General features: G+C 33.8%; 1 pseudogene; it reads left to right on the top strand.

Moving 5' to 3' along the window:
* LOC125821725 (uncharacterized) overlaps positions 1-17263 on the top strand; it is a 106847-nt pseudogene that overhangs the window by 32883 nt on the left and 56701 nt on the right.

Raw genomic sequence — 17263 nt, 5'->3', positions numbered from 1 at the left:
TTTTAAAGCCGGTTATTGAATGGACGGTGATTATAAATTTAGTGTTTGCTCTGTTAGAATTGAGTTCTATCAAAAGAAATATGGTTTTGTTGTATGGAAACCAAAGTACTGGGATTACTTTTAAAGAAGCTTGTCGAGTCGAAACTAGTATGCTATTATGTTCTTAGATATGTGCAATCAGTTGAATATATTTTTGCCTTATCATTCTATCGTCCCTAGTTTCTCTTATTTATTTATTTATTTATTATTATTTTTTAATCAAAATCTCCAAGGGATTGTTCTAATATTGAGCTTTCTGAGAGAAACTTTTATACGGGTAAAATAATATTCATTTTTATGTTAACTAGCATGTCTTAAATTTTGCAATTTTTAAGTTAATAGAAATCTGATATAATTTTCATTGATGAGTTCTTAGACATGGTTTGAATACCATTTTGTTATGTGTACCTATTTGTGGCAGATTGTATGCTTACATGGTCAATTATCGTGATCTATATAACTCGCAGCAGAATGTTGCAGTCACTGATTTCAAACCTTTTGCTTAGTTGAAGTTCTTTCCAGATTAGAGTGAACTTAGTTCAACTTATAGTTCACCATTTAAGATTTCTACTTTGTTGGAGTATGTTTATGTTCTTCTTTGTTTAGAGCCATTTGTATTCCTCTTTTGACTAACAAGTGAAATGAACTAGTAACAATTTTGTTATGCTAGATATGACCTTCTTTCTGTATAATTGGTTGTCTTTGAAATTTATAGATTTTTGTGCTTTAATCCTATGAGCATTAAGTTGACGTAAACAAACTTTACTTTTAGGTATTAGTTTGAACTTTGAATGATCATTGCACATTTTGAAGTAGAGCTAGCTAGGAATCGAAGTTACAAGATTTAATACTATGAATGACCATTATGTCATTAACAATATTTTACAAGCTTAACGCAGTTTGATGTCTAAATTTTTTATGTTTTTGGAGTAATAGGACTGGTAGAATTTTACTGTTTTCATAATATGTAGAGATAGCATCACTTTGCCCCCTTGAAATTACACTTAAACATGATATTATTTCCAAGCATACATGAGAGGGTATAGACACATTTAGTTTGTAATTGAGGACGTCATCTCTTGGCATGCTACTATTGGTTCTATATATGAGACATAACTGTCTAACTTTCTTTTGATTCCTTTTTTTCGAAGCATAATACTTATTATTTATTTCACTCATCTGGAATTAAGTTTCTAATTTTTATCCCTTATTTCTTTTCTTATGTTTCATGTATAACCAGAGGGCTAGAGTTTCTACATTGGAACTCGTTGTGGCCTAAAATATTAGGCCAACGGTAATTAGAATCCTCGCAATACTCGGAGTCTCGTGAAATAGGAGTCTAACATTCTTTAGTCTTCCCTTTTACGATTTTGATTATATTATTTTTGATTTGTTGACTAACCATTATTTATGTCTACATAACTCTTAAATTTTGATATATTAAATCGCTTGTCTTTTTTTTTTTTTTTTGAAGATTGTTTATGTGAGCTAATATTATTTGTTGGTGAATTTAGTGGAAATACTTTTAGAACAAATGATAAAAAAAATATTTTTGGAAATGGGGTTAACATTTTAAGTTTTATTTATAACATTCTCTTAGGCCTTTATCTTAAGGGATAGAAAGACTCATCATTTAAAACTCCCAAATAAATTTGAAACTACTTTAAAGGCTAAAGCAATTACCCTTTCAAAATATATTTATGGATAAGATATTTCCCTTTAGGCATACATACTTTTTAAGAAAACAATTAGGGAAGTAGGCTTATATATTTATTTTTTAACAAAATAAATGTAACTATAGAATACGTCTCAATAGTTAGGCCTATTTTTATATTCTTTATAACAACCCATTTATGAAGAAATTATATTTACTATTATTACTATCTCTATTTTTTAAATCACATATTGCTAAAATATTTTAATCTCTTAACATGCTATTTTCAAGATTTTAGATATGTCAACGGGTTCATAATACAAGGTACATACATATATATGGTCATACACATAAAGGTATAAATTTTATATTTTTGTCTACATAACATATTATTTTTAGGGATAAGGGTCTGAAAAATACCCCAACTTTGGTCGGATTTGTTGTTGCGATACTAAACTTTCATGAGGACCTATTACCTCCCTATACTACTTAATACCGTATTTTAAACATATATATTTTCCCACGTGGACATAAAAAATAATGCAAAATTATAAATAATAATGTGTCCACGTGGGCACATATATACCTTTAAAATACATTTTTAAATAGTTCAGGGGTAAAAAAAATACAGTATTAAATAGTCTAGGGAGGTAATAGGTCCTTATGAAAGTTTAGTATCGCAACAGCAAATCTGACCAAAGTTGGGGTATTTTTCAGACCCTTATCCCTTATGTTTATCTACTATCCCTTTTACGATTGTTATTTATTTATCTTTTATAAGTTATAAATCCCTACACTTAAATATACATATTATTTTACTACATCTAATCTATCGTCAATTTGTCCCTACATGTAAATAAAATAATAAACGCTTTTTTAAAAAACAACATACATGAATATACTATACTTTGCAATAAATATATTTAAGATCGCAAACTTCATATAGTATTTTGACATTAAGTATTATTACTATTTGTTTTATTTATTTATTTGTTTGGAAACTCCATTTTATGTATTTTTATTGAAAGTTATCTATCATACATAGTCACACATACTACTATTCTATCTTGTTTTATTTTATTTTCCTTTACACTTTAATTTTATATATAAAAAAAATGACAAATCTTCATATCCTTTAAACTCAACATTTATTTTGGATACATTTATAAAAGACAAATATATATTTTTTAACATATAAAATTGTCATACATTTTTAGTACATTTATTTATTTATTTTTACCGTATGATAAACATACTACTAATAATTTTATTTGATAGACATATATGTCGTACCTTGTATTTTACTCTTTTCTTAAACTAATAAAATTTACTTACCATTGATTTTAAAGAAAATAAATAAACAAGTTTTCCTAATTATATTTTTCTAAATTGAGTTTAAGGACTATCTTCGGATAGGCTTTGAGAGATTCTTAATACCTTCCCCTTGAGTAACCAAAATCCTTACTCAGAATCTCATTGATTTCGCAAATCAAAACAGAATTTATATTTACATATTTAAAAAATGATTTTCTTAATATTTTCCTTAAAATTTAGGTGGTGACTCGAAAATAAAAACAAAACAATTTTTTCAAAAATCAAAGTGTCGACAATATTATGTTGTGAACTGTTTCGGCTGGTTCGAAATAGGGGAGCGACACTGCATAGGCCAAGACTTTAAAGAGCCCATAAATGATAACATCCCATAAAGAAGGAGGTAGTACAAGAGGACTCAAATGATTAGTCTGATGGAGATGACTACGACATGGAGCATGAGTAGACCAGAGAGTTTGGATTTTTTCTTTCTTCACAGTTATTTTTTATTAATTTGAGCATTAAGGTGAGTATATTATTTTAAGTATAGGGCGGATGAAATATATTTCCCATTGTAATCATTTAAAATTTATTAAATATACATTTATAAAATGATTCGGATTATATTAAATTCATAAATGTATTACTTCAAATAAATTATGGATTAATATAATTGGGCTAATTATTTAATTCCAATAAATATGAATTTAATTGATTTGAGCTACAATAGATGAGCCCAATTGGCTAAGTCAAATTTAATCTCATTCTAGAGGCCCAATTTTTTAGTGCCACATGGAAAATGACGTGGCATGCCAAGTCAAACAAAGAATCCAATAGGATCATGACATGTGTCAAAAATGACAAGCCCGCTCTATGAAGCCCATATGCCATGTCACTTAAATCTGATTGGCCGAAGGGAATCTTGTTCCAATCACAACTCCTTTATTCTAAAACTATAAATAGGGGTCCTCATAATTCAGAAAAGGGACAGAAAATTCTAAACAAGAAGCTAGAGAAAATATGTGGTACAAACGCCATAAAATTCTCTATAAAGCTACAAGTTTAAGAATTCAAGCATTCAAGTTCAAGAACGATCAAAATCAAGACCATCGGATTCAAGAACAAGCTCGAAGCCCTTGAATTCAAGTAAAAGTCAAGATCAAGATAAAATTCAAGTTCAAGTTCATCAGAGATTCAAGAACAAGTTTTAAAGCCCTTGAATTTATATTTGAAAAGGCGAATTCAGAGGAATCATAGAGATTGTAACACTCGCACTTGAAATAATAAATATGATTTTTGCGATATTTTTCTGTTCTTGATTATTGTTTTCTTGGCGCGAATTTTACTGTCTACAAATTTTGGCACGCCCAGTGGGATAATCTCTACCTCTCATCTCAATTTTTCAAGCATCAAAGAATATCCAGATGACTTCCATGAAGAACAACTCTCGATCAACTGCCTCTATGCCCACTAGCTCCAAGTTCTCTATTGAAGTTGAAGGCATTCTTGGTGTTACCTTTGGAAGTTTCGGAGCTATTACGAGAAGCAAGGTTGCTACGCTAGGACAACAAACACTTCAAGTGTCGTCCGAATCAGCTCTTGTTTTTGGGTCTTCGACTCCAAAAGGAGCAAGTTCCTCCACAAATGCTTTAGAAGGAGGAAGCAGTGTTGCTGAAATGATCAAGAAGACATTGGCTCTACTTGAGCAATCTGGTTCCAAGAACTCTACCACAAGGGAGAACTATGATTCAACTAATGAATTATCTCCACATGCATTGCGTAACGTGAGTCCGCTGAAGATTAACTTACACGACAATCCATGCTACTCTCTTACATCTCCAATGAGCATGCAAACGATAGTGACTGTTGCTTCCTCTCCTAAGGAACAACTCACAAATCTGACGAAGTTGGTTGAAGGATTGACAAAGCATGTAGAACACCAAGAGTCTCGAATTGATAAGTTGATGGATATGATGAAAGGACTTTTGGATGGAGAAGCGATTCATGCGCCAGGAAAGGATGTTGAAGTTCAAGCGATCAGAGATCCTGCGAAGAAAGCACCGCTTGTTAATGAGATGCCAGTTTCTTCTGAAGGAATGATCCCACTCGATCGCTTGAAGGAGTTTATTGAAGGCACTATCAAAGATAAGTATGAAGTCTCCACCAAGTCTTCTCATATGTATGCCAAGCCATACACTGCGAGAATTGATAACTTCAAAATGCCTGCTAGTTATCAACCTCTCAAATTTCAACAATTTGAGGGTAAAGGAAATCCAAAACAACATATTGCACACTTTGTGGAGACATGTAATAATGTTGGAACCTATGGAGACCATCTTGTCGAACAGTTTGTCCGCTCTGTAAAAGGAAATGCCTTTGATTGGTATATGGATCTTGAGCCCAATTCTATTAATAGTTGGGAGCAACTAGAGCACGAGTTTCCCAATCACTTCTATAGCACGAGGCGTACGGTGAGCATGGTAGAACTCACGAATACTCGCCAAAGAAGGATGAATTGGTTATAGATTTCATAAATCGATGGAGGAACGCAAGCCTAAATTGCAACGATAGGCTTAGTGAAGCTTCTGCAATCGAAATGTGTATCCAAGGAATGAACTGGGAGCCTCTTTACATCTTGCAAGGAATAAAACCAAAATCCTTCGAAGATCTAGCTACTCGCGCTCATGATATGGAGTTGAGCATGTCCTCTGGAAAAGATATGACTTTTGTCCATGATCCTCGCAAAGGAAGAGACAAGCAGAAACCCAAGAGGTGGAGCAAATTTGTGCCCAGAAGTGACAACAAAGAATCCATGAATGTTAATGTGTCGCCTGCGAAGTTCAACCACGAATGAGGGCATAAAGCAAGATGTGAGAACAACTTTCCAAGCACGTTCAAATAAAAAGTCGACACTAAGGGAGATGCAAGAGAAATATTATCCCTTCTTGGATTTTGACGTTTTCGAGATTTTTGATGAGTTGCTCGAGTTAAAGCTCATTGACTTGCCAGAAATGAAGCGACCTGATGAAGCTGGAAAAGCTGATGACCCAAATTATTGCAAGTATCATAGACTTGTGAGTCATTCTCTTGAAAAATGTTTTATCTTCAAAGATAGAATGACGTGATTGGTTAATGAAAAGAAAATTGTCCTTGATGATGAGAAGGCTAGTTCTAACCAGTTCTCTATCACGTTCGGCTCACTCGATCCTGCCCAAATATATATATCTGAAAAGTATGAAGAAGAGTCATTGGAGCAGGAAGTTGATATAGATGGTGATGAAGGCTGGATTCTTGTAACTAGGCGAAGACGCAACAAGTCAAGCTTACGAAAAGAATCATCCGAGTAGCTGATTAGAGGGAAAATGGTGAAGAAATTAGAGAAGCAGAAATCAATCAAGCGCCCAAAGAGGACAAAGGTAAAAGTGCATCATTACCAAAAACCCCAACGTCCTATGACTCTAGAGGAATTCTTACCAAGTTCGTTCGACACAAAGTCTACTAAAGACAATGTCAAGGCATCATGTTTCAATGCTGATAAAGCAGAAACAATAAAGGTTCTTCCTACTGAGAAAGAAGGAACAACGAGTGAATCCTCACCAAAAGTGTCTCCTACTGACGATGAAAAGGCAACAAGGGAAATCTCATCAATGATGTCTCTTTCACCTTCTGAAAAACCTATTGAACCTTCTTCCCAAGAAGCACATGTATGTGATACAAAAATCACATTTACAGATAATGATCTTCTATTTCGTGAAACACTACACAATCGTCCTTTGTATATGGTGGGTCACGTGCTAGAGAAGAAGATAAATAGAATCTTAATAGATGAAGGATCTGGAGTCAACATTCTGCCTATCCACACATTGAAGGAACTCGGCATCACGACTGAAGAACTTAGTGAAAGTCGTTTGTTGATACAAGGATTCAATCAAGGGGGACAAAGGTCCATAGGCTCTATTAAATTAGAGATCCACATGGAAGATTTGCGATCAAGAGCATAGATGCATGTTATCGATGCAAAGACTTTATACAATATACTTCTTGGTAGGCCTTGGGTACACGAGAATAAAATGTCTCATCTTCTTACTATCAATGTTTGAAGTATCTTGAAGGCGGGATTGAAAGTAACATAGTTGCAGATGATAATCTTTTCACCGAAGTTGAGACGCATTTTGCCGATGCAAAATTCTATTTGAAGGGTTATGTTGTTAAAGGGACAAAATCTAATGATGTCAAATCAATTAAGTCTGATAAGATCACAAGTAAAAGAATCGATGTTGCTTTCAGAAAGGTAAAAGTTGACACTAAAGAACTTTGTCCAATTCTTAATAAAGGGAAGATCATGTCTTCAAACAAGAAGCTAACTTCGGGACTTCGCTATGTGCCAAAAGTGAAGAAAGAATAAGGTCAATCATATAACCTTCAAGAAATTGTATTTAGAGGGCTAACTCCTCCTTTCAGACAAATCGATGCAATAAACTTGTCTTCGAAGCTGCCAGGAAAGTCAACCTCTCAAAATCAAGTGCGAGATGTAGAACTCCCTACAAAGCGCACAAGAGAAGGTTTTGATCCCAATGCTTACAAGTTACTTGTGAAGGCTGGATACAACCCTAATGAGCCATCAACGTTAGGGAAACTCCCATCAGAAGATACAACTAGGCAAAACTCTTCATCAATCTTCATTTGAGGCAAAGAATCGCGTTCATTCTGGATTGTAACATGATATGAGGAGCCTACACTTTATTCATCTTTCTCGAGCTCCTAAGTGTAAACCACAGTGTGAGCCTTTGCCTTGAGTTCCTCTTTACATGAAACCACAAGTTCCACTTGTCGCCTCATTCTAGAAGAAATCAAACTTTTGAAATCCTTTTGAATCAAATGTGAAGCAGGCGTTGTAACTTTTAAATAACTTCTTAGATTCTTGTTTTTCTTCAATGGAACTAACCTCTCAGACACAGAAGTTCTTGTAGTCGGTTCTCCAAGTTGATTAAAGACGGAAGGCTTTTTTTTGGGAGTAGTGACATCATCTTCAAAAGTTATATGGTTATTGCTTGCCCTTCTTATGGAAATGCGGATTGGTGGCGGTTGGCTATTGCCTAGGCCTTCACATGCTTGAGATGCTCCACCAGAACTTGAAGAAGGAGTAAAGACCACAATAGATCCTTTGAAGGAAGTTAACCTTGGCACTAATGAAGACCCAAGGCCAACTTACTTTAGTGCCTTTCTAGAAGTAGATGAACAAATCGCTTAAATGAACATACTCAAAAAATATAGGGATGTCTTCGCTTGGAGTTATAAAGAAATGTCTGGCTTGAATCCTAAAGTGGCAGTCCATCAGTTGGCAGTCAAAAATGGTTATTGTCCTATTAAGAAAGCTCAAAGACATTTTAGGTCATACTTGGTTCCATTGATAGAGAATGAGGTTGATAAACTCATTGAGGCAGGCTTTATTCGTGAGGTCAAATATCCTACTTGGATTTCAAGTATTGTTCCTGTGAGGAAGAAGAATGGTCAAATTCGAGTTTGTGTTGACTTTAGAGATCTCAATAATACATGCCCTAAAGATGAGTTTCCTCTTCCCATTTCAGAGCTGATGATTGATGCCGCCACTGGCTATGAGGTGATGTCGTTCACGGATAGTTCTTCTGGCTATAATCAAATCTGCATGGTACCAAAGGATGAAGAACTCACCGCCTTTCCCACACCTAAGGGTATTTATTGCTACAAAGTGATGCCATTTGGTTTAAAAAATGTTGGTGCCACATATCAAAGGACTATGCAAAATATTTTTGATAACTTGCTCCATAAAAATGTTGAATGTTATGTTGATGACTTGGTGGTAAAGTTGAGAAAGAGGGGTGATCATTTGAAAGACTTAAGAATGGTGTTCGAGTTGCTTCGAATATATCAACTAAGGATGAATCCATTGAAATGTGCCTTCGAAGTTACTTCTGGCAAGTTCCTTGGCTTTATTGTGAGACATCGAGGAAATGAAATTGATCAAGCCAAAGTTGATGCAATATCGAAGATGCATGAGCCTCGAAATATTCATGAGTTAAAAAGTCTCCAAGGAAAGCTAGCCTACTTGAGGAGGTTCATCTCAAATCTAGCGGGAAGATGCCAACCATTTGGTCATCTCATGAAGAGAGGTGCTCATTTTAATTGGGACCAAACATGTAGCGATGCCTTTAAAAGTATCAAATCGTATCTAGCGAAACCTCCAGTTTTGGCAGCCCCTATACCTGGAAAGCCATTGATACTTTACATTGCGGCACAAAAAAGATCTATAGGAGCCCTATTATCTCAAGAGAATAGTGAAGGCAAAGAAAACTCTCTTTATTACTTAAGTAGAACGATGACGTCGAATGAGCTGAACTATTCACCAATTGAATAGTTGTGCTTGGCACTTGTCTTCTCAATTCAAAAGATGAAGCATTATTTTCAAGCTTATGTTGTCTACCTTATTTCTAGATCAAATCCCATCAAGTTTGTTATATCAAAACTTGTCCTTAGTGACCGACTAGCGAGATGGTACCTCCAATTCCAACAGTTTGAGATTGTGTACATCCCTCAGAAAGCTATGAAGGGACAAGCATTAGCGGATTTCTTGGAAGACTATCTGATACCTGATGATTGGGAGTTAACTGAGAGCTTCCTGATGAAGATGCGATGTCTATTGAAATTCAACCCCCTTAGAAAATGTATTTGATGGGGCTACACATCCTGGTGGAGCTGGCAGTGGCGTAGTGTTCATCACTTCACAAGAAGAGATTCTACCATTCTCCTTTACTTTGAAGCAATGTTGCTCCAATAATGTCGTTGAATACCAAGCGTTGATACTTGGACTTGAGATGGCCATCGACATGAAACAATTACATTTACAAGTCTTTGGTGACTCTCAGTTGGTGATCAACCAACTCTTGGGAAGTTATGAGGTGAAAAAGCCTGAATTGTGTCCTTATCATGATTATGCTCAAAAGTTGATAGGATGGCTTGGAGATGTAACCCTCCAACCTGTGCGTAGAACGGAAAATAAGAAAGTTGATGCATTGGCTGCCCTATCTTCAACACTAACCCTTCATGATCAAACACAAGTGACTATTTGTCAAAAATGGATAGTACCACTGCCAAATGAGGAAGAATATATAGAAAATTAGCTTGAGCATCTCGTCGCCGTTTCTGAAGCCACAAAGGAAGATTGGAGACAACCCATTATTGACTACATGTGTTATGGGATACTTCCAGAAAATCCAAGGAGAAGGACTGACATTCGTCGTCATGCACCACGCTTCCTTTACTACAAGGACACATTATATAGAAGATCATTTGAGGGTGTACTATTACGATGTTTGGGAGAGGAAGAAGCAATTCAAGCTCTGCAAGATTTAAAGGATTGCTTAGATTATGCTCGGAGGTGCGATGCTTGTCAATTTCATGTGAATTTCATACATCAGCCTCCCGAAGTATTGCACCCAACTATCACATCTTGGCCATTTGACGCTTGGGGATTGGATGTTGTGGGACCACTACCAAAATCTTCTAGTGGACACTTGTACATCTTGGCTGCAACAAATTACTTCTCAAAATAGGATGAAGTTGTTGCTCTTAAAGAAGTGAAGAAAGAGAATGTTGCAAATTTTATCCGAGTGAATATCATCTATCGCTTTGGAATCCCTCGCTACATAATAACGGACAATGGCAAACCATTTGATAACAAGTTAATGAACAAGATTTGTGATCTCTTTGGCTTCAAGAAGCGTAAATCTTCTATGTATCATGTTGCCGCCAATGGTCTTGATGAAGCATTCAATAAGACTCTATGTAACCTTCTCAAGAAAGTTGTCTCCAAGTCCGAACGAGATTGGCATGAATGAATGGAAGAAGCTTTTTGGGCATATAGGACAACATACCGCACACCAACTCAAGCAACACCATATTCACTTCTTTTTTGGTGTTGAAGCAGTTCTGCCACTTGAGCGTCAAATACCTTCCTTAAGGCTTGCTATTCAAGAAGAGAAAATGCTCGACTACGTCTTGCTGAGTTAGAAGCACTTGATGAAAAGAGGCTAGAAGCCCAACAAAACCTTGAATGAAATCAAGCTCATCTATCTCGTGCTTTTAATAAGAAGGTTCGCTTGAGGTGCTTCCCAGTTGGAGACCAAGTTCTCGCAGTAAGAAGACCCATCGTTACTTCGCACAAGTCTGGGGGTAAAATTACCTCAAAGTGGGATGGACCATATGTTGTACAAGAAGCATATTCACATGGTGCTTACAAGCTTGTTGATGCAGATGGCGTAAGGATCGGTCCTATTAATGCAAAATTACTAAAGAGGTACTACCATTGAAATAAGATTATGCTCTTTAAGGTACGAGCCTAACCTGCATGTCACTCCTGGCCCGCAAGAATATAAATTGTCTACGGCACAACAAAAAAAATAATCACTCACTCCCCCAGAACTACGTTATGACTTGATCCTCTTCGTTGAGGTACGTAAGCGCTTAAAATATATCCTAAGTTCAGTTGCATGAGTGTAAGAAAAAACCACATGTTCTCACTTGATCTGTCACGTGACGTTAAGGCCATAAGTATTTTATTTTTATTTTATTTCATCAAACTTCAGACTTACACCAAGTATTGATAGGTCAATGGAGGGGGGCAAACCCTTATAAATTATGAGTTTCTTTAACTGTACGCTTGAATTCTTTAAATTTAGCCAAGTATGCAAGTTGAGGTCTTTAAATTCTTTGAGTCTACAAGTTGAAGTATTCGAATCCTCTAAATGTGCATGTTGTTGAATTTCCATGCCTTAAGGTGGACAAATTTGTCCCTTTGCACCTTAAGCTGGCCTTTTCATGAATTTATCCTTAGATGGATTATTATTTTTTTGGTGTGCCGTACATAGTTTATACTCTTGCGTGACAGGAGTGAAAAAAAAATTGACATGCCTTAAGGTGGACAAAACTTGTCCCTTTGCACCTTAAGCTGGTCTTTTCACGGGTTTATCCTAAAAGGATCTTTAAATTTCCATGCCTTAAGGTGGACAAGATTTGTCCCTTTGCACCTTAAGACGGTCTTTTAACGGGTTTATTTTTAAAAGGATCTTTAAATTTCCATGTCTTAAGGTGAACAAGATTTGTCCCTTTGCACCTTAAGCTGGCCTTTTCGCGAATTTATCCTTAAAAGGATCTTATCAAGCCTCCAGTTAGTGATCTTCAAGGCGGGGACGTTAAACACATCCTTTCACACCCTATGCTCAAGTATTTAGGATCTAGTAAAGCCTCCAGTTAGTGATTTTCAAGGCGGGGATGTTAAGCACATCCCTTCACACCTTATGCTTAAGTATTTGGGACCTTGTAAAGCCTTGAGAGTAGTATTTTTTTCAAGGCGGGGATGTTAAACACAATATTCTATAAAGCCTCTGGTTAGTGATCTTCAAGGCAGGGACGTTAAATGCATCCATTCACACCTTATGCTCAAGTATTCGGGATCTAGTAAAGCCTCCAGTTAGTGATTTTCAAGGCGGGGACGTTAAACACATCCTTTCACACCTTATGCTTAAGTATTTGGGACCTTGTAAAGCCTTGAGAGTAGTGCTTTTTTTCAAGGCGGGGACGTTAAACACAGTATTCTAGTAAAGCCTCAAGTTAGTGATCTTCAAGGTGGGAATGTTAAACACATCCCTTCACACCTTATGCTCAAGTATTTGGAATTTAGTAAAGTAAGTTAGTGATCTTCAAGGCGGGGATGTTAAACACATCCATTCACCCCTCAAGATCAAATTCTGGTGTGATAAAGCTTTTCATTGTGTAGCCTCCGCAAAATATAAATATTGCTTTTGTTGATCCACAAAAAAAAAAAATACAAGTAAAGGAAAGATTGTTACCTATCAAGATGTTTGAGACTTGGAAGGTATGCTATGCTTACTAAGTTAGACTTGAGACAATATTTTTCCTGGTAATAATAACCCTTGAAATATATTTTCCAACAATCACAACCCTTTTTGGTGATGACGTTCCAACATCAAGATATAAAATATTTTGTGAGGCAACGAAAATCTGAAATAAACTATGTGACAGAATTTAAAGGTAACTTCAAAAAATTTGTCGAGAACATTATTAAAGGAGTTTGATACTAAATTTTGGATATGTTGTGATTATTAAAGGAGTTTGATACCAAATTTGTCTGATACATTTGGTGCACCAAAATCTAAAGCTGACTTTGTAATAGTATCTGGAATGATCCTGAAGGTATTAAATTTTGAATTCCGTATATGTTGTAGACATTTGTGTCTAGATTCGAAATAATCAAGCGTCTTGTGATTTCATCGTTCCTACATCAGGACATAAGAGTTTTAGTAAAGGCACACAAATCTGAAATTTTCAGCATGATAGAATTTAGAGTTAACTTCAAAAATTCATATAAAAATATTCTGAAGGTATTAAATTTTGAATTTTGGATATGTTAGAGATAGAGAAGTCTAGTTTCTGAAAAATTAAACCGTTCATGATTTCGATTTTTCTAGAATGAGATATGAATTTTATACGACAGATGTATCAAGGTGTAAAAAAGTGACGAAAATCAGGAAAAGGGAGGGAGATTACCTTGAATTATGCCCCTTTTGTCATAGGCTCGTAGCTCACGATCTGTAATTGAAGATAAAATTGTGGAGACAATGTGTCTATTTATAGATGTCATATGGTGGGAATAAAATATTTCTCCTAGTTCAATTACAATTCCTTTTTTGCTAGGGCAATAAAACATATAAATAAATATGAAATTGAGTAGGATTACAATTCCTAGCTCAATTATAATTTATTTTTTTACCAAGACAATAAAACATATATATGAATATGAAATTAAGTAGTATTATAATTCCTAGTTCAATTATAATTCATTTTTAACTAAGGCGATTGGTCACTTCGAATAAAACAAGGAAAGGTTGGTGGCGTTGAAATAATTTGTAGCCTAATCCTTGACAAATTTGGAGACATGAAACGGTGGCTCTATCACAATACGAATAGAAGACGAAATCTTTTATTTTAAAGCAGTGGTAATCCTATCTTAGAAAAATAAGGAAAAGTAAAATGTGGGCCCTTAAATTAGCTCCCTCCGTTCAAAAGACCATCTGAAGTAGGGGTGTGCATTCGATTTTTCGGTTTTGGGTTTTTTGGTTTTTGATTTTGAAGAAGTGTAATCCAATTCGAACCAAAATAAATTTGGTTTGGTTTAGTTTTTCTCTTTTTGGTTTGGGTTTTTTCGGTTTGGTTAATCGGTTATGTCAATAATTAGAAACGTAATAAAGTTATATTTTCAATTTATATATAAATATATAATATTGAATTTCTTAAATATACTTTTTAATATGAATCACAAGTAAAACGTAAAACACAATACTTAAAAATATGACAATAATAGATGTCCAAACATAAAAAAAAAAAAACTAAATCATAATGAAAATAACTAAAAAGGGACAAAAGTGGTTAACTCCAACTTAATTCTAAATAAATATATATATATAATTTGGTTTTTCGATTTTCATTTTTCTAAATCCGAAACCAAACTAAAAAACCAAACAAAGTAAATTATAAATCCAAAACCAAACAAAAAATCCAAAATTTCAATCCAAATTAAAATTCAGTTTGATTTGATTTGATTTTTCGGTTTAATCCAAATAGTGCACACCCCTAACCTGAACTATATACCTATGTTGGAAGTTTTGGCAGTATATGTATATATATACTTTTAATATTGATTGGAATCTTCCAAGTAATCGGTGAAATGTTAAATAAATAAATTGCATGGAATAGTTTATTTTATTTTACTCAAGATCAATTTAGTAACCGGTTAATGCTTCAAGCGTAGTTTTTAAAAGATAAAATATATCGACAAGACTTGAAGGAGGGCGTATCTGTAATCATTTAAAATTTATTAAATATACATTTATAAAATGATTCGGATTATATTAAATTAATAAATATATAAGTCCAAATAAATTATGGATTAATATAATTGGGCTAATTATTTAAGTCCAATAAATATGAATTTAATTGATTTGGGCTACAATAGATGAGTCCAATTTGCTAAGTCCAATTTCATCTCATTCTAAAGGACCATTTTTTTGGTGCCACGTGGCAAATGACGTGGCATGCCAAGTCAAACAAAGAAGCCAATAAGATCATGACATGTGTCAAAAATGACAAGCCCGCTCCATGAAGTCCATATACCATGTCACTTATCCAATCACAACTCCTCTATTCTAAAACTATAAATAGGGGTCCTCATAATTCAAAAAAGGGATAGAAAATGCTAAACAAGAAGCTAGAGAAAATTCATGGTACAAACGCCATAAAATTCTCTATAAAGCTAACAAGTTTAAGAATTCAAGCATTCAAGTTCAAGAATGATCAAGATCAAGACCATCGGATTCAAGAACAAGCTTGAAGCCCTTGAATTCAAGTAAAAGTCAAGATCAAGATAAAGTTCAAGTTCAAGTTCATCTGAGATTCAAGAACAAGCTTTAAAGCCCTTAAATTTATATTTAAAAAGGCGAATTCAGAGGAATCATAGATATGGTAACACTCACACTTGAAATAATAAATACAATTTTGCTATATTTTTCCGTTCTTAATTATTATTTTCTCAACGCGAATTTTATTGTCTACACCCATTTATAGCATTTCTAGATGTCATAACATTCTATTCATCTCTCGTTTTTCTGTATAGTTTCATTATCAAGTTGTATTTATTTTTATATTGTTAGGTTTTAGGAGTTTTTAAGACTAGTATTTTTTTCAAATTTCTATTTGGTTGTTTTGGAGCATAGTGAGATGCTTGCATGTGTTGATAGTTGTTAGATATATTGTGTTGTTGTACTATTTTACTTTTTATTTTTATTATTATTTTTTATTTTGAGTTCTTCAATTTTTATTTTTTTGTACTTTTTTCAAGGATAGTCCAGTTAATTCAACTATTTTTATTTTATTTTAAAGATTAGATTTTTTAGGATTAGTTTTATAGGTGCATTAGAAAGATGAAATTCATCACTAGTGAGAAAGGTACTTTAGAAAATGAAATTTGCTAGACATCATGGGAATTCACTCAATATTTGAAGTTGTTACATGTGATTAATGTATTCTCTGGTTTAACCTATATTTTTTTACCATATTGTCATGCCTACATGAAAAAAAATTTAACCTATAGCATATTTCTTTGTATTGCCACATTATGTAGCCAAATTGTCTTGTTTGTATTTTTATTCAAAGAGTCCTTAAATGTACTTTGAGTTGAAAACCTTAGAGAAGAAAAAGGAAATTAGAAAAAAGGAAGTAAAAAGACTTAGTAGGCGTTTGGTCATGCGATACCATATCACGATATGGTATCGTGAGATGGAATCATCGTTTGGACATGCGATTTTACGCTGATTTCATCTCATAATTCCATATCATCATATGTGATTCCATATTCTCCAAAAACCATGATAAGGAATCATATGAGAATTCCATATCATGATTTAAGATATTTTAATACAAAAATTGATTCACGAGTTTATATTTTGTTAAAATAATCCCACATTTATGTTTACTAACCATTTATTTCATATGTAAATAAAATTAATTATAATCACATCATTACTTTTTAAAATTTATTATTCTCACCGACATAAAATTTATTATTCTCACCGACATAAAATTTATTATTCTCACCGACATAAATTTATGTTCAATTTTTTTATTAAATTTATTATTGTCCATACTATGTGGGAGGATTATATTAAAGACTAGTACACTACAATTTATACTCAATTTTTTTTTAATTAAATTAAAGTTAGATGAAATAATTACTTAAGTGGAGAATAAATAGCTTTGTAATAATTTATTAAGACTAGTACACTACAATTTATGTTCAATTTTTTTTTATTAAATTAAAGTTAGATGAAACAATTACTTAAGTGGAGAACAAATAGCTCTGTAATAATTTATTATGCGATTTTATAATTTTTTGTTTATTTGATAAGATTGAATAAACAATTGGGACTATTTTAATAGTTTTACAACTTATGAGATTTTTATGTTTATGAGAAAATATACAACACAAAAATTTCATATCGCATGTTCAAACAAAACTTCAATTTCATCTCATGATTCCATATCATGATTCTATATCGCATGGCCAAACGGGGCCTTAGAGAGATCTGGTTATGTGGTTTAAAGAAGTAGAAAGTGGTGTCCAAGTGTAAAATTAGCTATGCTTGTTGTTAA

This window comes from Solanum verrucosum, unplaced genomic scaffold (genome assembly GCF_900185275.1).
Source record: "Solanum verrucosum unplaced genomic scaffold, falcon-dt-bn FXZP01000210.1, whole genome shotgun sequence".
Taxonomy (NCBI): Eukaryota; Viridiplantae; Streptophyta; class Magnoliopsida; order Solanales; family Solanaceae; genus Solanum; species Solanum verrucosum.
This window is presented reverse-complemented; position numbering and strand designations above follow the sequence as displayed.